General features: G+C 44.0%; 1 protein-coding gene across 9 annotated transcripts in view; it reads left to right on the top strand.

Annotated features, from left to right (window-relative positions):
- The window catches only part of SV2B (synaptic vesicle glycoprotein 2B), a 192,342-nt gene that overhangs the window by 95,588 nt on the left and 70,648 nt on the right, over positions 1-26,106 (top strand). For 3 of the 9 annotated variants that reach the window (XM_078326825.1, XM_078326826.1, XM_035303879.3), the window contains one exon: positions 10,097-10,190. The exons of the other annotated variants lie outside the window; for them this stretch is intronic. The gene's annotated coding sequence lies outside the window, so the exon portion shown is untranslated. The remainder of the gene's footprint in view (positions 1-10,096; positions 10,191-26,106) is intronic. 9 annotated transcript variants of the gene reach the window in all.

The raw sequence follows: 26,106 nt of genomic DNA on the forward strand, positions 1-26,106 counted from the left end.
GACAAGAATGAATAAATAAGGAGAGTTATACAAGGGAATACTATATAGCAGTTGAGATAAATTAGTTACAACTACATATATGTTACAGCAAAATCTCTAAAATATAATGTTGGGCTAAAAAGCAAGGATACTTGCTATATAAAGTTAAAAAAAATATGTGGCCGGGTGTAGGGGCTCATGCCTGTAATCCCAGAACTTTGGGAGCCCGGGCGGGTGGATGACCTGAGGTCAGGAGTTAGAGACCAGTCTGGCCAATATGGGGAAACCCTGTGCTACAAAAAATACAAGAATTAGCCAAGTATTGTGGCAGACCCCTGTAATCCCAGCTACTCAGGAGGCTGAGGCAGGAGAATCTCTTGAACCTGGGAGGTGGAGGTTAGAGTGAGCCAAGATGGCGCCACTGAACTCCAGCCTGGGCAACAGAATGAGACTGGGTCTTAAAAAAACAAAAACAAAAACAAAAAAAAAACAAAACACACACACACACACACACACACAAACCACAAATCCTATTTGATGAACACATTAATATGTAGGAAAATATAAAAACTGGTGAATCTCTGGTGAGGAGAAGAAAGAAACCAGATGAAAAAGGTCTGCACGGGGGGCTTCAGTTTTTATCTGAGTGCTTCCTTTGTTTTGAGAGCAAAAAGCCAATGAAGCCAGTGTTAAGACGGGATAAAGTTGGGCAGTGAGCTCACAGTGGTTTATTATGTCAGTCATTTTTTCTTCAAATTTCTGTATTTGAAATGTTTCACAATATACTAAGATTTTAAAAGAAAATGCTTTCATCAAGGCACCACGGGCTATTAAAGCGATCACCTTTGGCACTGAATGGATTTTCTCATTGCTTTTTCTTCTCAATGACAGCTTTTGGTCTCCAACCAAGAAGCACGCGTGTGGGTGTGTAGGTGTGTGTTTGGAGGTTTCCTGGAGGGAAGTGAGCACATTTGTTAAAATGGAGTATTAGATTTGTACCAGAAACCTAAAAGCACATTTTATTTAAATGAGATGCAGAATATGTTACCTTAATGAGTAGAAGGGTTTCTGCTGTGGATAACTGGGCCCAGGCCGCAAAAGATGAGAAGGGGAATGGGAGGGGTGAGCCTGGACAATATGGGGAAAGCCATAATCCAGCCGTGGTGCTCTTGCCCAGGGAGAATGGCTGGAGACCTTGATGGTAATTGAGAAAGCTATGTGGTGAACTTGGCGTCAACCCAGAATCCTGTTGCTCTATGCACGCAGCTGATTTGGGTGCGGGGGGCAGGGCCATAAACAACAGCAACTCTGAGTTTCTAGGAGATGCCTCTTTAGGACTGGCAGAATCTCCTGTGTGTGGTTTTGCATGCATATTTAAAGTTCGAAACAGCATATTCAGTGTTATAAACTAGTATACAATTTTATTTTGAATATGAGTACTTAAAACTTAAAAAGTCTACTTATTTAGTTTTTTAGAGATGGGGTCTTCTTATGTTGTCCAGGCTGTACTGGAATTTGTGGGTCTCATGGACTCAAGCAATCCTCCTGCCACAGCCTCCTGAGTAGCTGGGATGATAGGTGTGTGCCACTATGCCAGCTCTATAAACACTTAAAAAAATTATGTAAACTGTAGAGAATATACATGAGCAGTGCTTTGATGCCATATACATTCAATCCTCTCCTATTGCATTCAGGCCTTTCCAATTCCTATTGTTCTGATATTTGATAATATGCCAAAGGCAAGAGGTCCTCAGTAAGTGTTAGGGGAAGAATTTTTGGAAAATACTGTTTGGCTCTTAACTGCACCTGTCACTCCCTGGGGGAAGGATGAAAATTAGGGACTGATTGGCAGTAAGGTCTGTCTAAGGGGGCAAGACCCAGGGTAAACAGGCAGAGTAACAATCCTCCAGGCCAGTGTGCTCCGGGGACCAGAATCTTGGTGGTGAGGATGGGGGCACAGGTAGTGAACAACACGTGGTCTTCTTTCTCCCTGAGAGCCACCTGCCTGGAATGGGAGAGAGTGGGTTGTGGGTTTCTGTTTGTTAAATGCTGCTTTTCTAAACCATGGTGCCTTAGGGCAGATGTTAGGCCCTCCGGTATCTTGGGGCAGGGCAAATGCTTTGAGAATCCCAGTTGTGGGCAGTGGTGCTCCTTTGTGTTTGTTCCCAAGCCTGTCACTGTTGAAACAGAATCACAGGTAGTAGGAGCTGAGAGGGACCATCAGGGGACTGAGGTTTCAGTGCCCAGGTGGGGGAAGCCAGGAAATGGAACAGAGGCTTAATGGAAATTTCTGGATGCACACAGTGAGGTTGAGGACTGGGTGGGTTATTCTGGGCTGAAGGCTGTTAATCTCAGGCCTGTGTGATGAGGCAGCGAACATATGGCTGTCAGGGCAGCGTGGCACCCTGGCACCCTGGCTGGTTCAGTGCACTTCCCACAGCCTGGGGAGTGTGTGAGGCTGGGCGTGCAGGCTAAGGGTCTTCAGATGGATGACCCCGCGGAGAGGCAAGCTCCGACAGCTCAGGGCCTGGCTTTCTTCTGAAATACCTGTTAGCACGGCTTAATACTTTCCATATTTATGTGGCTAAGGTGCATTAAATGGTCCAGGAAATGCTTTGATCCCATACACATTCAAGCCTCTCCTATTGCATTTGAGCCTCTTCTATTCCTATTGTTCTGATATTTGATAATTTACCAAAAGGTAAGGGTTCTGCTGAGGGAATCTGATGCTTTACTTCTGAGTTTGGTCTTTGTGGACCATTTCACTGAGATCAAGCAGGTTTGCTCTGCCAGAATAAGGCTTTTCACCTTTGAAATGTTATTTCTCCAGCAGAATTGCTAGGAACAGTGAGGTACAGAGAGTTTAGGGATATTGATTGGGCCATATGGGCTTCAAACATGTTCAGATATAATTAGAAGGGAGACAAATGGCGTATTCCTGTTGTTACTTATTGAATGCATTTACCTGGGGGATCAGAGAGGAAACTGTAGGGGTGTCTGCTGGGGCCACTGAGTGGTAGCCATCAAGAGTCCCAGTATGTCAGTATGGGTCTTACATGGGTCATGGTCAGTGGTGGCAGCCCTGGCCCAACTCAGTGAAGACAGGTGCGTGAGAAGCTCAGATGGTACTGCTAGGGTTTATGCATTCTGAATAAATAAACTGAGAGCCGGCTTGGCACGGTGGCTCACAGCTGTAATTCCAGTACTTCGGGAGGCTAAGACAAGAGGTCCTCTTGAGTCCAGGAGTTTGAGACAAGACGGGGCAGCATAGTGAGATCTTATCTCTATCAAAAATCCAAAAAAATTAGCTGGGCATGGTGGTGCATGCCTGTAGTCCGAACTACTCAGGAGCCTGAGTGGGAGAAAGGCTTGCGTCCAAGAGTTCAACACTGCAGTGAGCTATGATTGTGCCTCTGCACGCCAACCTGGGTGATGGAGTGAGAACCTGTCTCTGAAAAAAAGAAAAACAAAAACAAGAAAACTAAAAGCTATTTTCCATTTCTTTGGACACATCCTGGATTCCACAGCATCTGAAATAAGGATTAACACACGTGTCATAAGAACCATTTTATGTTTGCCTTTTGCTGCATTATTGGCTTATTTTCAGTAAAATGGATGTACTATTTCCTTTATCTTGAGTGTTCCCCTACCCTGTCCACTTCCTCGGCCACCTGACTCTCCTGTTCATCTTTCAGATTGAGGTTTCTCCATTGAGAACCTCATTGGAATTTTAAAATACTAATATGGTGCTGATTGCATGGGAGCCACTGTTCTAGGCTCTTTTACATGTATTTACTCATTTAAGCTTCATAATGACCTGATAAGGTCAGTACAGACATTCTCCCTATATCATAGATAAGAGTAATGAAGTCCAGAGAGGTACAGTATCTTTCCCAAGGCCACACAGTTAATAGCATTAGAGCTGAGACTCAACTCCAGGTAGCCTGGCTCTATCTCTTTTCATGAACAGCGGGCGGTGCCATCTCTCCCTGAACGCTGTTGCCTGTAATAGCTAACTTGTGTGATTCATTCCTTAGCTCCTGATCCCGCCCCATCTTCAGCCAAAGCTGCTCCTTTCTCTCTCAGTTCATGGCAAATCCATCCTTCCAGCTGCTCAGGCCCCAGATCTGGGAGTCATCCTTGACTTTCCTTTTGTTGCTGTTACACCTTTCATTGGATCTCTGCAAATTCGGGTAGTTCTACCTGTGGCATAGATCTGACAGTTCCCACCATTCCCATCATGAACAATCTTGGTCTAAGCCACTGCCATGTGTGGCCTGGATTATGACAAGAGACTCCTATTTGGCCTCCCTGCCTCCTTCCTTGTCCTTAGCCTCCCACTCCCCAGCCCCACCAGATCTATTCTCAACACAGCAGCCAGGCGATCCTTTTACAATTCACCAGAGCATGTCACCTCTTCTCAGTATCCTCCGCTGCTTCTGACTTTGTGCTTGTCCCCTTTACTCAACATCCTCTATCTTCAAATATCTCCACGGCTCACTCCCTGCTTCTTTCTCTTCTTTACCCAAATATCACCTATCATGAGATCTTTCCTCAATTCCCCACATAAAATAGCCCCCTCCCTGCCCCCATCACCTCTGGTCTCCCCTAACCTGCTTTGTTTTCCTTCCTAGCACTCATATGAGATATGCATTTACTAGTTTATTTGCATACTTCTTGCCCTCTCTCCACTAGGTTAGCTCTATGAGGTCAGGGACTTCATGTTTTTTGTGCACTACTGTATCTGCAGTGGTAAGAATAGTGCTTAGCACATAGTAGATGCTCAGTAAATACTTGAAGAATGAATGAAAAACATTAACGAATGAGTTGCATACTCACTCTCTATTGGTCATTTTTATGTTTATTTACCAACAGCATGTCTTTTCATTTTCATGAGATCTCCCAAGGCCACCTGGATATCTTTGGAAAAATGATTGATTTCTTTTTAACCTCAGTTTCTTTATCTCCGAAATGAAAATAATAGTGCTTACCTCTAAGAGTAAGTACCTACAAAAAGCTGAGAACAGTGGCTGGCACATAGAACCTGCCCTACCTTGGTTCCCTGGGAAGCAGAGGGAGATGAGCATATGGTATTAGTGCTCTGGGGATCAACACCTGTGTGTGGGGGTGGGGTGGTGATGAAAGAAACAGGATGGGCCAGAGGAAGAAGTGGGGCTGCAGTCTCCTCACTCCAGGGAGTGCTGAAGCTGGAAAGGTTGTAGAGTTGGATTGAGCTGGGCCAAAAGGCCTGACCTTTTTATCCCCGCAACAATTAGTTGTTGGCTTCAGGCTGCCCTGGGAAGAGGCATGACCTTGGGCAAGGCCCTCTGTTCACTCTCAGGCAACCCCTAGAAAGTGCTGACTACCTCCTATGCTCGCAGCTCTGGGGAGTAAGGGCTCCAGCTGTAAGGGTGTGTTTGTGGGTCTGGGGAGATGCCACAGTAGCCACTAGAGTAAACCTTTTGTAAATGCTGGGGATGACAGTCTTATTACTGCATTATTTAATCCAGCAGTTAGTTCCTGTCTAAGAACCTCCAGTGAATCTAGTGTCGTTGAGTACAGAACCAGTGCCGTCCTTTGAGAGTCTTTGCTTCCCTGTAAAGATTTAGAATTGGACCTGATCTACAAGCCATTCTCCTGTGGACTTCCCCAAGTAGGGGCCTGGCCTGGCTTTCTCACTGCGTAGTCAGTCAGCCCTGAGGTGTCCACATCCCCTGTGGTCAAGGTGATTCAGAACCAAACAGGGGGAGCCTTTGGAATAGTCCGGGTCAGCAGGCTTGAGCCTGGTACCACTGAAAGAAAAGGTGGGGATTCCCCCACCACCTGGAATGCTACCACTAGAATCCATTATGTATTGAAGCCTTTTTAAAAACACCAGGAGTATTCTATTTAAATGCAAATAACTGTAAAAGTTAACAGCTTAAGCCTTTGTGATGAAATGCCTTTTTATCTTTATTCAAAAACACTATTAAGTTTCTATTTGTAAGTATTCTAAATGTGGCAGTCTTGTTATCATTTAGCTTGGGTTTCATCTGCCTTTAGTGAAAATAAAAATAATATGGATTCCTTCATTTGGGCATTTTCTTTGAAAAAAAAGGGAGGGTGCAGTAGAAAAAGGGCTGGAATATGGAGACCTGGAGTCTAGAGTGAGGTCTGTCCTAACAAACTGGGGACTTTTGCCAAGTTCCTGCATGTTAAATCTGTAAACAAAAGACATGTGATCTGTGGAGGAAGGGAGAGCTTCTCTCTCACTGGCTCTCTCTGCACAGCCTTAAGTATAAGTTCAAGTGGTCTCAGAAGACCACAGGGGGAAAAAAAAAGCTGTCTTAAATAGGAAACCTTCTCGCCTAGGTGCTCAGTCGGGTCCGTTTATGCAATTGAAGGATTCAAATTTGTTCCATTCCGATCGGTTGAAATAATTGAGCCCTACTTGGGTGGTTTCCAAGCCCTAAAGGAGAAGTCTCTGTTAGATATTTCTTTCAAATTGCTGGTGGGCTGGGGGTAGGAGGCTTCCAACTGCAGTGGATTGCTTACCCAGGGCTTACCCTGGCTCTGGTAACGTGCACATGACCGCTTCCTCTCCCTGCTATTCCACCTGGTTCTGCTTTTAAATTTAGAGCGTCTCTGTTAGCCATAGGGAGTCCATCTGGTCTGGAGAGCTTAGGGTCTTAATTTACAGTTTGATTTTTCCAATCCAAATTAATTAAAATTTAACTCAGTTCCTTGGTTGCACTAGTCACATTTCAAGTTCTCAATAGCCATGTGGGTCTAGTGCTACTGTAATAGACAGTGCAGCAAATTCTACTAGAGAGTGCGTGAAGATGATGCCTTCCTTTCTTTTAGTTCTAACATTTTTACCTTTGAGTAGGAATATTTGTTTAGAAGAAAAATTAACCTGCATTTATAATGAGTTGAGAGTTGATGATCATAGGTAGTTTTTTTGAGATTTACACACATCCACCAGTGCTTATCTGTCCACTTATTTGTTTTCTTCTTTCTTTGTTTTTTGAGATAGAATCTCATTCTGTCACATCTATACTAGAGCATAGTGGCTGGATCACAGCTCCCTGCAGCCTTGAACCTCTTGGGCTCAAGTGGTCCTCCCACCTCAGCCTCCTGAGTAACTGGGACTACAGGCATGAGTCACCATGCCCGGCTAATTTTTAAAATTTTTTGTAGAGATGACGTCTTACTATGCTATCTAGGCTGGTCTCAACCTCCTGGGCCAAGCAATCTGCTCACCTCCACACCTGCTGGAATTATAGGTGTGAGCCAAGCACCTGGACCACTTACTTTCTTCTGTTTCTTACCACCACCTGGTGAGCTAACTTTTTTTTTTTAAGACGGAGTCTCACTCTGTCACCCAGGCTGGCGTGATCTCAGCTCACTGCAAGCTCTACCTCCCGGGTTTAAGAGATTCTCCTGCTGCAGCCTCCTGAGTAGCTGGGACTACAGGTGCATGCCACCACACTCTGCTAATTTTTTGTCATTTTAGTAGGGACGAGGTTTCATCACGTTAGCCAGGATGGTCTCCATCTCCTGACCTCATGATCCACCCGGCTCGGGCTCCCAAAGTGCTGGGATTAGAGATGTGAGCCACTGTGCCTGGCCTGTGAGCTAATTTTTACAGATGGGAAAACCGAGGATGAGAGAGGGTAGAAAACAGGCTGAAAGACCTAACTTGCATGAGGTCTTTGCTTGCATTCATATCTAGGTTGGTCTGAGGCTGAAGCCTGAGCTGCTGTTTTTGTTTTCTGAAAGAAGCATGTGCTAAAAGATTACAGACTCACTGTTGTCTAGAAGGAAGTTTATCCATCCCTATTGTTGCTGCTCTTCTTCCTTTTTTGTCTCATTTTCTTGTAGAAAGATTTCTTGACTTGGTACAACACATGTGATTCTTCTCTCTAGTGTCAACCTAAGATAACCAAAAGGCTCAGGATCCAGTTAAAAGGGTTTATTTAACCACGAAGTGTGAGGGCAGACATTAGGGGAGCAGAGCTACACCGAAGAATGGTGATCCGTGCTCCCAGTGAGGGGAAAAATGAGGATCCTTGTATAGGCAAAAATGGAGCTGCTGAACAGGATGACAGCATTTTCTTTTTCTTTATTTTTGTAAGACAGGGTCTCACTGTGTTGCCCAGGTTGGAGTGCAATGGCACGATCTCAGCTCACTGCAGCCTCTACCTGCTGGGTTCAAGCGATTCTCCTGCCTCAGCCACCTGAGTAGCTGGGATTATGGGTGTGCACCATCATGCCTGGCTAATTTTTGAATTTTTGTAGAGATGGGGTTTCACCATGTTGGCCAGACTGGTCTCGAACTCCTGACATCAAGTGATCCGCTGATGCTGATCTCCTAATGTGCTTGGATTACAGGCATGAGCCACTGTGTCCTGCCCTGGAGAGCAACATTTTCGTACAAAGTTTAATGTAGATATAAGATTTGATTGGCTACTATTGGTTATACTGTAAAGTGGTTGCAAAATATTCTATTACAAAGAGTCAACAAACACAAGGGTCTCTATCTCCAGCATCAGTTAGTCTAGGTTTGAATAAAGAACGAAGAGTTCAGTTAATGTGTAAAATCTCAACACAAAGGTCAGAAAGCAACAGTCATGCATCAGAGAAGAAAAACAGCCATGTTATGTGAATCAGTTTCCAGGGCTTAACTTTTCTCCTTGGTGTGATGCATATGGGAGATCCTGAAATTTTATTATCTTTTTATACCAGAAACAACTACTGGCTGTTTTTTGCTTTTGTGGGTGATTGTTTTGTTTTGAGACAGGGTCTTACTATATTGCCCTGGCTGGAGTACAGTGGTGCAATCCTAGCTCACTGCTGCATTGAACTCATGGGCTCAAGCGATCTTCCTTCCTCAGCCTTCTGAGTAGCTGGGAATGCAGGCATATGTCACCATGCCTGGCTAATTTTTTTTTTTTTTTTGGTAGAGACAGGGTCTCCTTGTGTAGCCCAGGCTGTTCTTAACTCCCGGGCTCAAGTGATCCACCTGCCTCAGCCTCCCAAAGTGCTGGGATTACAGGCATGAGGCATTGTGCCCAGCCAATGATTATTGTATTTAGTTAAGGAAGCGCCCCCTTCTAGCAGGTTCTCCAGCAGGTTCTCCATGTATTTAGCCGTTTGCATGGTGTTGTCATACATGGATGATGGGCTCATTCCCATGAGGCTGCTCTTCAAAGGCCTGGCTATAGTTCCTATTTTGAATTTTAATTCAGTGAAAGTCAGAAACCTCTTCAGGAATTTCTTTGGATTAGAATCAGATTGAAAACCTGCAGTTTGCTTGGGACTGGAGGAAGCCCATCCATCTGGGGATGCTGTGGGCAATGCCTACTTGGAAGCTAAGAATCACAAAAATGTTTAGAGTGAGTGAGGTTTGAGATGGATGTCCATGCTTATTTAAAAGGATAATAGAATTCTCTTCTGGTTTGTTAACTAATGTGCTCATAGGATATAAGTGTTTGACCTAGTTCCTGTTATTGTTCTTCTTGATTTGATTATATTATATGACATAAAAAGAGCACATTTAAATCGCAGGTGTTTCGGAGGGGAAATGGGTCCCCTGGTCACTAGAGAAGTTTGAAAGGCTGATGTTTGATGTTAGAATCTTTTATTTGGGAAAATCATCCCAAATAGAAAAGCAGATTGATCCAACCCTGGGGACATGCGTCTTCCAGAGAGGCTTGAGAGAGTGAGAGGGGAGAGTTTTGGCTGAGAGTGAGGGCAAGATGATACCTCCATGAAAGGTGTGAAATGGGACTGTGAGCAATTTCCTTTAAAACTTTTTTTTTTGAGTCATCCAGGCTGGAGTGCAGAATCACAAGATCCTAGCTCACTGCAGTCTCAAACTTCCCAGACTCCACTGATCCTCTCACCTCAGCCTCCCGAGTAGCTGGGACTGTAGGCACATGCCATCATGCCTGGCTACTTTTTCTTTCTTCTTCTTTTTTTTTTTTTTTTTGTAGAGATGGGGTCTCACCATGTTGCCCAGGTTGATCTTGAACTCCTGAGTTCAAGCGATCCTCTTAACTTGGCCTCCCAAAGTGCTGGGATTACAGGTGTGAATCACTGTGCCTGGTCTTAAAACAATTTTTTTTTCTGTCAGAGGTCTAAAAATGTGGGAGTGAAGAATACCTTTGTGGCAGGCATCCTGGATTAAGAGCAGAAAACTGGCTCAGGAAGGACTCTTTGTAGACCAGGTAACTGAAAAAGGCCTGTGTGTGTGGTCTGTGTGGTGCCCACCAAGGAAACGATTTGTTTGCTTGCAAACCAAAGGCCAATTTATTGGGGGAATATCCACCAAGTCTGTTTGGTCAGCTTGTTGTAGGGAAGAAAAGAATCATTTCTTTTCCTCACCTATCACAAGGCTTATGGCTCATACCCCATAACCAAAGACAGAATAACAAAATAAAAGCAAAGCAACTTATTTAATGTCAGTTTTATGTGACACCTTCAGAAATCATGACCCAGAGATATAAGGGAATCTGTGTGTTTTTATAGAGTCTTGTAGCAATATGATTGGAGGCAAAAGAGAATGTTCTATTGGTAATAAACTGGAGAGGAACTTAACAAGGCCTGTTCAGTTTCTTGTTGACATCCCGTGTGACTCTTCTTCCTCTCAGGTATAGAGCAGGACACCTATCACATGAGGACCTTCAGGGGAGAAGGGAGGTGACTTTCCCAGGTTCTATCGCCTGCATCAGGAAAGAAGAGGGAAGTTGAATTCTAGTGTTTGTGGCCTACTTCAGGGGAGAAGGGGGTCAGAGAAGGCAGAGAGACCTTCCTCCTTCTGCTGATTTCTCAGTTTCCAAGGTGCCATGTTTTTGGGTAACATTTCCTGCATCCCATCCATATCAACAATCTTGCCAACATCTGTGATCCCAGTAGAAACAGCTGGAGCTTTCCCGATGTAGTGGAAACCTAGTGGTGTCTGAGCAGCTGGTTTCAAATTCCCCTGCAGATACCTAAGCCCTCTGCCTTTTGCAAAAACTCATGTATCTAGACTTCTATTTATATGCACAACAGCTTGCAAATAACCTCTTTTTTCTTATATCTCGAGGGGGAATCATTGCTGTGTTTTATGATGAAGAGAAAAGTGTTTCCCCCCCACCCTTGAAAATAAAACTACATGATGTTAGTTGATTTTAGAGGTGAAAGTTTCTAAAGATCATTCTGTTAATGACAGTTTCTTACTTCTGGAATACAGAAAACATCAGGTATTTGGCTTCAAGACTCCAGATGACAGCAGCAGGCAGCTCTGGGGGTAGACCCTGGATGATGCCTGATGCAGGAATTGTCCTTCATGCAGCATGTTACCGTGATGTGCCATCTGTTTCTAGGATGAGTTTAGTAGCTGTTGAGGAGCCTACAAAAATATTCCTGCCAGGTCTTCTAAAAAATTCATCTTTTCCCCTCCTTGTATATGACAACCCTCTACGTAAGAAGGCAATTTAGGAATAGGAGGGCAATGAAGATGCATCTTTTGAAAAGAATGATCTCCCTGTCACCCAGCTGGGTGGCTCACTCACATCCATTTCCTTCTTCTGCTCCATTCAGGACTCCAAAACATGGCAGTGTTGGAGTTCACTTTGGCATCCACGGACAGTTTAAATGGTGCCACAATGGACTGTCTGGGTTTCCACTACACTTGGCTTCAGTTGTGCAGGAATGCAATCTTTTTCTTTTTCATTTGTAATAATCTATTTATTATGTGCCTATCAGTGCCAGCTCCTGCTTCCTGCTACATCGGCGACAGAGGAGTCAGAGGTAGACTCTGTCCTCAAGTCTAGCCATCAGTTGCAATGAGTGACTGTAGCAGTACTGTTTTTTTCTTCTTTTGAGACAGAGTCTTGCTCTGTTGCCCGGGCTGGAGTGTAATGGCGTGATCTCAGCTCACTGCAATCTCTGCCTCCCAGGTTCAAGGGATTCTCCTGCTTCAGCCTTCCAAGTAGCTAGGCTTAGAGGTGTGTGCCACCACACCTGGCTAATTTTTGTATTTTTAGTAGAGACGGGGGTTTCCCATGTTGGCCAGGCTGATCTTGAACTCCTGACCTCAGGTAATCCGCTTGCCTTGTCCTCCCAAAGTGCTAGGATTACAGACATGAGCCACCGCACCTGACTGGCAGTACTGGTTTTAATGGCTTAAGCATAGTTTTTGAAAGTCGACATTATTTGAAATCTTTCCTTGCCAAAAATGTAGGAGTCATTATAATAGGAAAGCCAAACAGTTGAGAAGACATGTTGAGGAATTTCTTCACACTATTATTAGCTGAGCCTGTCAGGTGCCAGACTGAGATCTTATGTGATATTCTGTAATAACATGGGGAAGCCCAGATATGACTGCAGAGACAGCCAGGTATAGACCTGGGTTTTATTCTGTCTCTGCGTTTCTTCAGGGTTATGACCTTGGGCAAATCTCTTGGCCTCTCTGAGCTCCTGTTACCTAAACCCAAATTCTCAGGTCTTCAGGAGGATTAAATGAGATCGTGAGTGAGACATTCCTGACATTAACTACAAGCTCATGAAAGGTTTTTTTCCTTTCTCAACCTTTCTCTATTACTCTAGGATTTGGAGCTGAGCCCAGCACTGCACAAAACACTAGGTCTTAGCACTAAGTATGTTTGCATTCCTGGCAACATGTTACACTTTTCTAATTACAAAGTTTATAGTTTGCCAAGGCTGAATTAGGGAAGAGGATGGGGAGAAAGTGGGGGCTGACTATAGAGCAGGGATCTGTGAGTGTCCTGGCAGGAGAGAACCACTGGGCCAGTGACACCCTGGGGCTGAGTCATGGCAGGATAATTAGGAGATGAAGGCAGGAATTGGAACACACTGAGGTGAGTTTAAACAAAAATCATTATTTCAGGGAACTGTATGGGAATGCAAGGTAATCTGTGAGCCCAGTATTGATGATTTCCCCAGTGAGACATGATGGGGAGGTTTCCATAGGCCGGGGGAGCTGCAGACTGATAGTATATGGGGTGGAGCCATAACTGGGTAGCTGATAGTAATGAGGGGGAGCTGTAACTGGTCAGCAGAGACTAGGGGACCCGAACCAAGCAGGAGGTGGTAAGTAGTTAGGTCCACGCCGCGGAGAGTACAGACAGCAGGCAATCCCAGAGGACAGGAAATTTCCATGGCTGGGTTATTTGCTGCCCTTGGCAGCAAAGGGCAGGGTAGTTTCAAGAAAGGCTAGTCAGAGCAAAGGCAAATTGAGACGTAAAGAGGTGGTTTTTCTAGCCTGCCTGCTGCTCTCAGACTTGCATCTGGGGTGGGCTGGGGAGTGGTCCTGGATCCTCCTTGATACCATGTCTTCCAGCTTGCCCATCACCCAGGCTCCCTTAACCTCGGTAACTCCTATATCTATATGCACGAATTTCTTGAGTCTTTTAGGAAGAGATCAAATTTCCAGCCAGTGTTCCCTATGGGAGCAATAAATCTCAGTTTCATGCCAGCTTTGAGTTTGGACTGTTCTTGATATACCTCCAAAGGTTCAAATGAACCAGAAGCTAGAGGATATCTTATGTGTAAAGAGAGGGCCCTCTCTTTATAGAAACTCTATTGTTCTTAGGCTTATTAAAATATCCGTTCACTGGACTGTACGGGACATGAGGGTGGGAGCTTGTTTTCTTCTCCTGGGTGTTCCCAGCACCTGGCACAGGCCCTCCAGGCAGTAAAGGGCCCAGAAGTGCTGGCGGAATCGATCCATGACTGTGATGAAGACAGTGAAGTAGGACCACCCCCTGGAGGGGGATGACCAGAAAAGGAGAAAATGAAGTTAGAAAGGCAGGCTGCATGTCCTTCAGCAAGGGTCCTGGATGGCCAAATCAACAACCGTAGTTTGAAGATCTTGAAGCCATTAAGAGATTTTAGGCCGTGAGGAGGGGGCTGATGTTGTCAGGGAGCTGAGGTGAGAGCTGCGCTAAGGCAGGGCCAGTGGAACGGAGTGAAGGGCTCATTCCCAGAACTTCCTTCCTTGGCGTAGTCTCAGAGTTTAAGAGCCAGAATTGTCAGCAGGCAGAGTCAGTCAGCCTCATGAGAAGGGGATCATGGTGTGTGGCCTTCTCTTTGATGTTTCATATGGTGATAGCTATGGCAGTCTTCAGGTTCACACTCAATTCTGCTATTAGCTTAGTAGCTTAAACTATTCCTTTCCTTTCCTTTCTTTTTTTTCCCCTTTTTTTCTTCTTTCTTTTTTTCTCTTTCTCTTTTTTAGTTTTTCCTTCTTTCTCTCCCTCCTTTCTTTCTCTCTCTCTCTCTTTCTTCTTCTTCTTCTTTCTCCCTCCCTCCCTCCCTTTCTTTTCTTCTTTCTTTCCTATTGGCAGTCTCACTATGTTGCCCAGGCTGGTCTCAAACTCCTGGTCTCAAGTGATCCTCCCATATTAGCCTTCCAAAGTGCAGGGATTATAGGCATGTGCCACAGCACCCAGCTGTTTAGTATTTATAAACTAGACTTTCAACCAGAAGAATTATTTTTGAATGAACTCTATTATGGGAAAAATACATCTGGAATGCCCACCAGGTTATAACACTTCTTCTTTGGAGATGGAAGTACATCAGGAATATGGCCTGTTTATAGAGGCTCTCTTAGATAAACCCGTGTTGTGTGCTGTGAGCCTCCAGGTAGATGTGTGTAGCAGTAGAGGCTTCCATTTCAGCAGCTCTTACTTTTCTTTCTGAAGAAATATTGCTTCTCATGAAGAGCAACAGTAAGAACAAAAGCCTTCCAGAAAACTTGCTCTTTTTCTTCCTTGGGCTTAACCCCAATCTCTCTGTGTTTGTTTCACTTTTCAAGTTTTTAGGCATCAATTAGTAGATATTATGTCATCACTGAAGATCCTCTTCAGCCTGACCCTGCCTTCCTTCTGACACATGTCTGCTGTCTTCCTACCAAAGTCCCTCTGTGCTCCTGCTGGATTCACTGGCCCCATGTGGGTCCCATCATTAGATAAGTTGACATGACTCACATTTGCTAGGATTCACTGTTTAATCCTGCCAGTCTTAGCATTTACTTAGGGCACACGTGTTCCTGTGTCATCATACAGGGATGTGTTCCATTGTTGCTTCCAGTAAATGCTCTTTGTTGAGTGTATTTAATGGTAAGGTGAAGTGGAATTGTAGAGGGATGTTCTGGTAGAGAATAAAGGAAGCTGGCTGGGCATGGTGGCTCATGCCTGTAATCTCAGCACTTTGGGAGGTCGAGGTAGGAGAATTGCTTGAGCCTAGGAGTTTGAGACCAGCCTGGGCAACATGGTGAGATTCTGTCTCTATATAAAAAAAAAAATCCAGGCGTGGTGGCTTAATCCTGTAATCCCAGCATTTTGGGAGGCTGAGGTAGGTGGATCACCTTATGTCAGGAGTTCGACGCCAGCCTGACCAACATGGAGAAACCCTGTCTCTACTAAAAATACAAAATTAGCCTGGTGTGGTGGTGCATGCATGTAATCCCAGCTACTTGGGAGGCTGAGGCAGGAGAATCACTTGAATGCAGAAGGCAGAGATTGCGGCGAGCTGAGGTCGTGCCATTGCACTCCATCCTGGGCAATAAGAGCAAAACTCCATCTCAAAGAAAAAAATAACAGATAAATATTAAAAACAGAAACTGGTTTTAAAAAGAGAGGCTAGGCATGGTGGCTCTTGCCTGAAATCCCATCACTAAGGGAGGCCAAGGCAGGTGGATCACTTGAGGCCAGGAGTTTGAGACCAGCCTGGCCAAAAATTAGCCTAGCATGGTGGCTCATACCTGTAATCCCAGCTACTTGGAAGGCTGAGGTAAGAGAATCACTTGAACCTGGAAGGTGGAGGTTGCAGTGAGCCAAGATTTCGCCACTTCCCTCCAGCCTGGTTGATGGAGTGAGACTCTATCAGAATGAATGAATGAATGAATGAATGGGAGAGAATAGAGGAAGTCAGGATCCCAAGGGTGGGGCTGCTCTAAGTTGGCCCTCTCAATAGGACCAATAGACTCATGTGCACATTTAACTTTTCCTCAAACTGGTGTTTCTTTCCAACAAGATGCCTATCTGGAGGTGGGAGATGCAGTAAGGGTGCAGTGGAGGCAGTTTGGTATAGGAGGCGAGTTTGAATTCTGATTTTTGAATTTACTAGCTGTAGGACCTTGGCAAGTGACTTAACCTCTCTGAGCCTTCGCTATCTTATCTATGGAATATAAAAGTAAAGCCATGTATCTCCTAGTGTTATGAACTCGAAATGAGATGATAAATTTAAAGTACGCAGTTCAGAAAGTGCTACCTTCCACCTCAAAGGCAGCATTTCCTGTCTGGGTGTTTTTTGCCAAATTTCCATAATTTATCTGTAATCCTCAAAAATTCTTACCATGTCCCTGGCAAAGATCATATACCACCTTCTGTACTCCTCTTATGTAATTACTTAATTTTAAAAATTCAATTCATGTTTACTAACTGACTGCATTTATTTCATAAAGATACTGTGTCACTCCTGTAAATATAGGGTTACTATAAAAAAAGACAGTGAAAATAATACAGTGTTACATTATTGACGGTGGCCAGATACAGTTCCCTTTAAAAGCCTGTAATCCCAGCACTTTGGGAGGCCGAGGCGGGTGGATCATGAGGTCAAGAGATCGAGACCATCCTGGTCAACATGGTGAAACCCTGTCTCTATTAAAAAAAAGTACAAAAAATTAGCTGGGCATGGTGGTGCGTGCCTGTAATCCCAGCTACTCTGGAGGCTGAGGCAGGAGAATTGCCTGAACCCAGGAGGCAGAGGTTGCGGTGAGCCGAGATTGTGCCATAGCACTCCAGCCTGGGTAACAAGAGCAGAACTCTGTCTCAAAAAAACAATAACCAGACAGTCTCACCCAAGAAGGCCTCAGATTTGCTGCTTGTGGGGTGAGAGGTTAAGGGTCTTCTTGTCCTTTAGGGTGTGCTGTGCATCTCTGCAGGAATTAAGGAATATGTAGAAAGCCATGTCTGTGTGTGTGCTTATATAATGATAGCTATTTTTACTGAGCTCTTTCTTGGTGATAAGCACTGTGCCACATGTTTTGAAAATATTAACTCATTTGATTCTCATAACAACCCAATGAATAGGAATCTTACTCTCCTCATTTCACATATGAAGAAACTGAAGCTTGAAGGTTCGGCAACCTGCTTTGATTCATAGAGCTTGTGAGTGGCAGAGCTGGTATCTGTAAGGAAATGCAATGGGCAAGAATTCACTTTAGCAAAGCTACTGTATGGCAAGAAATACCATTAACAATTGTTTTCTTAGTGAAATCAAATCAAAGTAGGATTAGCAAGCTGCCCCTAGTTGGTCTTTGTTGGGTCATCCTTCCTCATTCTACTGGACCACTATTTAAGTGGTCCCCAAACAGTTGCGGGGGTGTACTTGGCTCCTTAGTCCATCACTGTAGCCACAGTGGTTCTCCTTGTTCTTTCTGCTCCTTAATGCTGGCTTCAGGAGCAAGCCTTCTGCCGGGCAGTTCTGTTTTGGATGAACTACAGGAAACGCTGCACAGTGATTCTTGATGCTGTTTGCTAGTCACTGCAGGCTGGGACCCTTGCTGCTGATCCCAGGGCCGCAGGGTAAACGGCCTCCCACAGCTATCCCACATCTGCCTTGGCCTCCCAAAGTGCTGGGATTCCAGGTGTGAGCCACCGTGCCTGGCCATGAATAACTATTGACTGTGTTCATTAAGCAAACATTTTTAAAAATCTTCTATGTTCAAGACTCTGTGTTTGACTCTGGCGACTCAAAGATAAGTAAAATTCAGTGCTTTATCTATCTTGGACCTGCCCACAATCTCCTGGCAGAGAGAGGCACATAAACAAAGAAACACCAATTATACCGGTATAATATGAGAATAGAGATCCATGTGCAATGCCATGGGACCTCTGAGAGTAATTTTAAATGTCTGCAGGAGGGTCAGTTTCCATCTCCTCTCGGGGAGCTCACATTCTTCCTTCCAGGAGTCCTTCTCCCTGTGGTGGGGTACCTCCACAAGTCCAAGCCGCAGCCCCCTCACCCCGTTCCCTACCAGCTTAGGTCCTGAAAGGACCCAACGAACACTCTGAAGGCTTGGGTGAGGTCTTCTTTGGCCTTGCACTTGAAACTGTTTCCTGGGGTAAGGAGCTTAGGCCAGAGGTTCTTGACTTTGAGTGAGCATAAAAATTACCTTGGGAGCTTGGATATCGTGCGGATTTCTGTCCTCTTTCTGTCTTGGCAGTTTTGGAATGGGGGCCAGGTGTCTGCATTTAACTAGCACCAGGTGAATCTCTCCTGCAGGTGGTTTGAGGACCGCACTAGAAAACAAACACCGACTTGGCTTTGGAACACAGAGGAACAGAGAGGGAGAAAACACACTTTTCAGGGAGTAACAGGAGAACATTAACATCTTAACAGATCATCCTGCCAGATATATTTGCATAGTATAAATACTCATATAACATTATGGATACTATTAATATAATGATAAATACATGATTTACCTAGCATTTGCCCTTGGTATTAGAGTGTCATTATTTTCTCTTTTTTTCTTAAAAAGTCCTTTAAAAACATACTTGTTATATTCCCATAATATTTAGCTGTATAAATATCATCATAGTTATTTACCTAGCCCTTATGTGACATACAGCTTGTTTTCAAGGATTGATGTAATAAATAATACTTTGATGAGCATACTTCTCTATGAATTATTGTTCTGCTTTTGTGTTTAAAACTAAGAACCATTTTGAAAATTCAACCTAAACTAACTCTGATGTTACTTTGAAGTATTTGGTATTACTTCACTTCAAAGTACTTGTTTTTTTTCTCCAGCAAAAAAAATTGCATTTTTAAAAAGATTCTTTTGAGACAGAGCCTCGTTTTGTCATCCAGGGTGGAGTGCAGCGGCACAATCTCAGCTTACCACAACCTTCGCCTCCCGGGTTTAAGCCATTCTCTTGCCTCAGCCTCCCGAGTAGCTGGGACTACAGGCACGTGTCACCACACCCAGTTAATTTTTGTATTTTTAGTAGAGATGGGATTTCACCATGTTGGCCAGGATGGTCTTGGACTCCTGACCTTGTGATCCACCTGCCTCGGCCCTCCAAAGTGTTGGGATTACGGGCGTGAGCCTCCGCTCCTGGCTGGTGTGGTTCTTATTTAATAATCAATTGTTTCTCTGACCTTGAAAACTAGCTTTCTGTTTCAACAAAATAGGAAGTAGACGGATGACTCAGCTTATAAGAAAGAAGTATTTTTAATGTACTACTCACGAAGCGACACTGTTGTAAGTGGGACAAGCGCAGCAATTGTTGGAAGCCTCAAAGAACACTGTCTCCCAGACCAGCCAAAGAAGCCCTGGTATTTTCAGCCCATGGGTTGATGTAATCTACCCCAGAAACATCAAGCAGGGTATTTCAGGAAGCATCCCAGGTGGTCAAAACATATTTTATGGTCAGAAAGTTGATAACAAGTAACTCAAGTAGTTGGTAGAAATACTGCACCCCTAGCAAACTTAGCTGGGAATTTGTGGATATAAAAAGAAGGACTACAGGAAAGTCACAGAGTAAATGACTCTGTGTGTCCAAAGAACTAAACTTTTACTTTAACTTGTAATTTTTTCTTTTTTTTTGGAGACAGAGTTTCACTCTTGTCCAGGCTGGAGTGCAATGGCACAATCTCGGCTCACCTCCACCTCCGCCTCCCAGGTTCAAGTGATTCTCCTGGCTCAGTCTCCCAAGTAGCTGGGATTACAAGCATACACCACCTCGCCCAGCTAATTTTGTGTTTTTAGTAGAGATGGGGTTTCTCCATGTTGGTCAGGCTGGTCTTGAACTCCTAACCTCAGGTGATCTGCCCTCCTTGGCCTCCCAAAGTGCTGGGATTACGGGCATGAGACACTGCACCCAACAATTAAACTGGTATTCTTTCAACAAAAGTAAAGCATAGCATGAAACCAGTTCATCTATTTACTCAAGGCAAAGGCACTGTGTCTCATGAGCCATTTTTACTTCAGTAAGGCACTGAATAACTTCTTTCTTTTTTTTTTTTTTGAGACAATGTCTTGCTCTGTTGCTCAGGCTGGAGTGCAGTGACATGATCTCAGCTCACTGCAACTTCCGCTTCCCGGGTTCAAGTGATTGTCCTGCCTCAGCATCTTGAGTAGCTGGGATTAGAGGCATGTGCTACCGCACTTGGCTATTTTTATATTTTAAGCAGAGTCAGGGTTTCGCCATGTTGGCCAGGCTGGCCTTGAACTCCTGACCTCAAATGACCCGCCTGCCTCGGCTTCCCAAAGTGCTGGGATTCCAGGTGTAAGCCACTGCGCCTGGCCCTGAATTGACTGTGTTCATTGAGCAAACATTTTTTGAGAATCTTCTATGTTCAGGACCCTGTGTTTGGTTTTGGCGACTCAAAGATAAATAAAATTCAGTGCTTTATCTATCTTGGACCTGCCCACAACCTCCTGGCAGAGAGAGACACATAACAGACACCAGTAATTCCAGTATAATATGGTAATAGAGATCCGCGTGCAATGCCATGGGACCTCTTGGAGTAATTTTAAATGTTTAAGAATAAACAGCCACCAAATTGCCAAAACAAATGGCCAATAAGTTTGTAAATGTTGCTGTTAACTCGAAAGAGACATTATCCTGTCATATTTTAACATAATAATAATGTTATTACATACTCCTTAGATATACTTCAAAGCATTTTCACAGATATATGAGAAAATATTGAATCAGATGGCTAGACAGAGTCTTAGAAATCATCCAGAACAGTCCCTTGCTTGAGAGGTGAGGAGCTGAGAACTCCAGAAGGTGAGTGGCTTCATTCAGGCTCCCTCAATGACTTTATGGCAGGGATGAGGCCACGATTCAGGTTCTTTCTCCAGTAGTCCAGTAGACTTTCTCTAACACAGTAGACTATTTTGTACAAAGTCCCGTGCCCTCACTTAGTACTCACTATTGCTATGACCATCTCAATTAGGATGGGAGCTAAAGTAAGAGGTATTTGTTCTATCATTGCCGCGATCATGGCTGAGACTCCTATAACAAAAGACAGATTAACAAGAGAAAGGTACATATATTTATTTAATGTAAGTTTTATGTGACCATGGGAGCCTACAGAAATGAAGACGCCCCCGAAAACCAGGAGAACTGTTTATTGTTCTGGATAGTCGTGCGGCAGTATGACTGGAGGACAAAAGGGCATGGTCTCATGAGAACAAGCCAGGAGAATTTACTAAGGCCTGTCTGCTCAGTTTCATCTGTGTCCCTGTGTCTTCAGAGATAAGGAGCTTCTTTTCCTTTGGGTATAGGGTGGACACCTCTGGAATGAAGATTTTATGACCTACTTTAGAGGAAGTCAGAACACATTTTTACTATCTGCTTCAGGGGAGAAGGGCAAGGGAAAGGTCAGAGAGCTCCTTCTGCTTCTCGTGTTTACTCAAATGTCAAGGTTCCAGATTTTGGGGGGAATGTGTCTGGAACCTCATTCGTCCCTTTCCACAAAGCTGACACATATGAACATCTCATTAGTGCCTATCTGAGTTTGTTGACTTTTCTCTTTCTTTATATAAAATAAAATTACAATAAGGTTCTCAAATAACTTTTTCTTGGGCCTTATCCCTGTGCCTCAGTGTCCACCAAATTCCTGCCAGATAATTCCAGAAGTATGAAAGGGTATCCAGTTCTTCTAAGCATGGGTATATTTGCCATTTTCTTCTTCTGCCCTGACTCATTGGGGTGAATCTCTTGTCAAAGCTGACTGCAACTGAAGTCACAGGTGCTACTGATTCCTGCGAAAGGGACCCCCAGATGTGCTCAGCTCTCCAGAGGTGGGTCCTAAAGATACTGGTATCTTGGCTGAGGGGACTGTCTTCTGTTATTGCTCACACCAAAGTTGCTACATTCTGGACTTTCTCTCTTTTTTTTTTTTTGAGACAAGGTCTTTCTCTGTTGCCCAGTTATCCAGGTTGGAGTGCAGTGGCATGCTTACAGACCACTGCAACCTCCGTCTGCCCGCTTCAGCCACTCAAGCCATCCTACCCTCTCAGCCTCCCTAGTAGCTGGCACTACAGGTGTGCACCATCATACCCAGCTAATTTTTGTAGTTTTCATAAGGAAGGGGTTTCTCCATATTACCCAGGCTCATCTCAAACTTCTGGTCTCAGATGATCCACCCAACTTGGCCTCCCAAAGTTCTGGGAGTATAGGCATGAGCCCTGGCACCTGGCCACATTCTGGGCTCTTAATACACCATCAAGATTGGACGGGACCTGCTGAAGAGTTCAGAATTAGCCTTCCTTTCAGCAGTAATCCACTGGGCTATGACCAGGATGTGCTCTGTAATTCTCTCTTCCAATCGGAAGCTCTTGGTCCCTCATGCAAATAGACTCCAGGATGCTTGCCAAATGGATTCTCGAGACATGACAAAATCCCAAGATGAATGGAGCTTAGACTCTAGTGAAAAACCAGGCCTTTATTTAGAACAGCCTATATTCCATGGATGTTAATGAGGATTCCAAGGAAAAAGAAGCCCATGATAGTGGGAAACACTGATTTTAAAAGGTTAAATAGAGTTTTTGGGGGGTTGGGGTGGGGACAGCAACTTTATTTAGGTATATTTTATATTCCATAACATTCACTCATTGTGTGTTCAATTTGATGATTTTTAGTAAATTCATAGAGTTGTGCAATCATCACTATAATCCGTTTTTAGAACATTCCCATCAACACCCTCCCCACGCCCCCAAATTCCCTGAAGTTCATTTACAGCCATTCTCCACTGTCACCCACAGCTCTGGGCAACCACCAATCTACTTTCTGTCTGCGGATTTGTCTATTCTGGATATTTCATATAAATGGAATCATACAGCATGTGGTCTTCTGTGTTTAGTGTCTTTCATTTGATGTAACATTCACCCAGATTGTAGTTTGTATCAGTAATTTGTCTCTTTTTATTTCTGATCAATACTCCATTGCACTGCACTTGGTTTATCCATTCAGCAGCTGGTGGATGGGGCATTCCCAGTTTGGGGCAATTATAAATAATGTTGCTGTTAACATTTGTGTCCAAGTCTTTGTGTGAGCATATATTTTTATTTATCTTGGGTAGACTCGTAGAATGGAACTGGTGGGTTATTTGGTAAATGTATGTTTGACGTTTTAAGAAACTGCCAAACTATTTTCCAAAGGCTATTATATGCTCCCACCGACAGTTTCTGAGGGCTCCAGTTCATCACATCCTAGCCAACACTTGCTATGATCTGTCTGTTGATTAGAACTATTCTAGTGGATTGTAGTGGTGTCTTAACTGCGATGTTAAGCAGGCTTTTATCGGGTCACCTCATGGCCTTTAAGATAGCCATTTGCACTGTGAATTTCCAGAAGAGAATAGTGAATAGAAGAGGTGGTGTTTCCCGAACTGACTTACTCTTGGAATTCTATTTTTCACTGAGAGAGAATATTAAAGGCCTAATGCTCTACCGAGCAGATCTTGGGAAGCATTACATCACTTGATTATAATGTTATTTTTAACTTTGTTCTCTGTGATATTTAGTAATAACAGAGTGTTTGCTGAGTAGTGATTTTGACTCATATAGCATAGATGCAAGGCTAATAGAATGTAGAAGTTAAAGGAGGGTGCTTAGGAGGTTAGCAGCATGGGAGGCAGTTGTTTTCATGAGTAGCTCAGTATTAGTTTGTTTTTCTCTGTACTTGGTTTCCTAGCCCACCCCTGACAAGCCCCTAATCTCATGATAAGGCTGGGCATAAGGCTGAGCTCAAGCGTAGAACTTGGCTACATTTTAATTGTCAATACTTAGATAATAATCATAATTTTTATTTTATTTCTCATTTTTATTATTTTATTTTTTCTCTTTCACCCATTCTAGAGTGCAGTGGCATGATCTGGCTCACTGCACCCTCTGTCTCCTGAGAGCAAGTGATCTTCCTTACTTTGCCTCCTGAGGAGCTGGGATTACAGGTGTGCGCAACCATACCTGGCTAATTTTTTATAGAGACAGGGTTTCACCATGTTGCTCAGGCTGGTCTCAAACTCCTGGAATCAAGCGATCCTCTCACCTCAGCCTCCTAAAATACTGGGATTACAAGTGTGAGCTCCTGTGCCCAGACAATAATCATGAGAGAACAACAATGATAGCTATTAGATCAGATTTACACTGATCATATCTGTGCCAGGCACCATGCTGAGCACTCTCATGGATGATCTCAACTGAATTCTCACAGTGACCCTCCAATGTAGGCAGTATTATTATAACCATTTTACAAATGCAGAGACTGGGGCACAGAGCAGTTAATAGCTTACATGCAGGCAGTAGATGTGGCAGAGTTGGGATGTGAACCTGGACCCTCTGAGACCAGTCTCTGCTGTACATCCCACCATCACACTAAAAAGGTGGATCAGCCTGAAAAAAGTTTTTTTTTTTTGTCCTAATTACACAGGAATGATAGGATGCTGGCAACATTTGCAGTCCAGAATTTGGCTCGTTAGGGTCATCCTTTTTCTAGTGACTCTTGGCCTTTCCTTCTCTCCTGATAGGAAATGCACCACTTGTTCTCCTGTGGCTATTCCCTTGTGTCTGTCCTTCCAGCCCCATGGCCATCACCCTTGTCCAGGCCTCACCTCACCTCTGGACTATTACCAAGCACGTACACACACACACACACACACACACACACAATGCATGCATGTACGCACGCACACACACACATGCATACATGAAGATTCTACCTGGTTTTGTTGTCGTTAGATTTTTTATTAAAAACCAGGAGCACTTCCCTACCAAGAGGATATTTCCAAAACCCTCTCTGCTACACTGCACTGCTGTGTACAGTTTAACAACCTTCACTGGCTCTCTTTGCTCAAAGAAAATTTCAAATCCTGAGCAGGGTATTCAGACTGACTTCTGCTTCCCTCCCCATCATTGTCTCCCATAACCTCCCACTCTTGGATCAACAGCTGTAGGCCACCTGGCCTCTTCACTGCTGCCAAGACAAACAAAGCCATCCTGCCTCCATGCCTCTGCGTAGCCCTGTCCTCCAGCCTACCACGCCTTCCTCTCCATTATTTGTTTCTCTGAGCCCTTTCCTGACCTTGGACATCCCCACTACCCCTAGGATACTATTTCAGCAGATTCCAGCCCTTAGGACCCCTCCCTCTTCTGGAACCCCTTGGAGAAAATATCTGTAACCTTTTGCCATCTATCAGAGTTCTTCAGCCTCAGTCTTATTTTCTGTGCAGAACTTTCTCATAAAGTTCTTGTGCAGGCTAAAAGATATAAAGCACATGGTAAACTTAGCACAATAGGTGGCATAAAGCCTCAAGGCAAGTATTCAGTAAATGAAAGATACTATTATTAGTAATTAAGATTGTAATTTTTATTACAGCACAATGGTTTGTGTTGTTTTAATCTAACTCTCTCATGACGGGTAGAAATTCTGAGAATGGGTTCAAGTTAGGTCATAATTCCTGTAATGCCTTCAGCACCAAGATCCCAGGGCATGCTTGTGGAGGATGAGTGAGCAAACCCTAACCAAGGAGTTGGAAGCCCAATGTCAATGTGAGCTCTGCCAGCAACTCAGCATGTGACCTTGTCCCATCTTCTTGGCATCTTAGTTTCTTTCACTCTGTATCATCCCTAACATTCTGTTTGAACATGGATTTCAAATCCAAGCCCTGAAATTGATTCTCTGTGTTAATTTGGGCGCATTCTTCAATCTTCTTAGTCCTCAGTTTCTTAATCTGTGAAGTGGAGAGAATGATCTTGTTTTACTGTTGGCTGTGAGAATACATGAGGTAGTGCTTATAAAATGCTCACCTTGGTACTCAGTTTAATTGCATTGGTGGATGTTTGATCATAGCTGTTTAGTTGATAAACATTAGGCTTGTTGAACGTATAGTTTCCTGGGTCTGCCATAAAAAATACTACCGGTTGGATGGCTTGAACCACTGAAATGTATTTGTATCTTAGCTTTGGAGCTTAGATGTTCAGAATCAGGGTGTCAGCACATTCGATTCCTTCTGAGAGCTGTGAGAGAGAATCTGCTGCAGATTGGGAGGCATTGGGCTTATAGATGACATTCTTCTTGAGTTTTCACATTGTCTTCCTTTTGAGCGTGTCTG

Source organism: Callithrix jacchus, chromosome 6 (genome assembly GCF_049354715.1).
Source record: "Callithrix jacchus isolate 240 chromosome 6, calJac240_pri, whole genome shotgun sequence".
Lineage (NCBI taxonomy): Eukaryota > Metazoa > Chordata > Mammalia > Primates > Cebidae > Callithrix > Callithrix jacchus.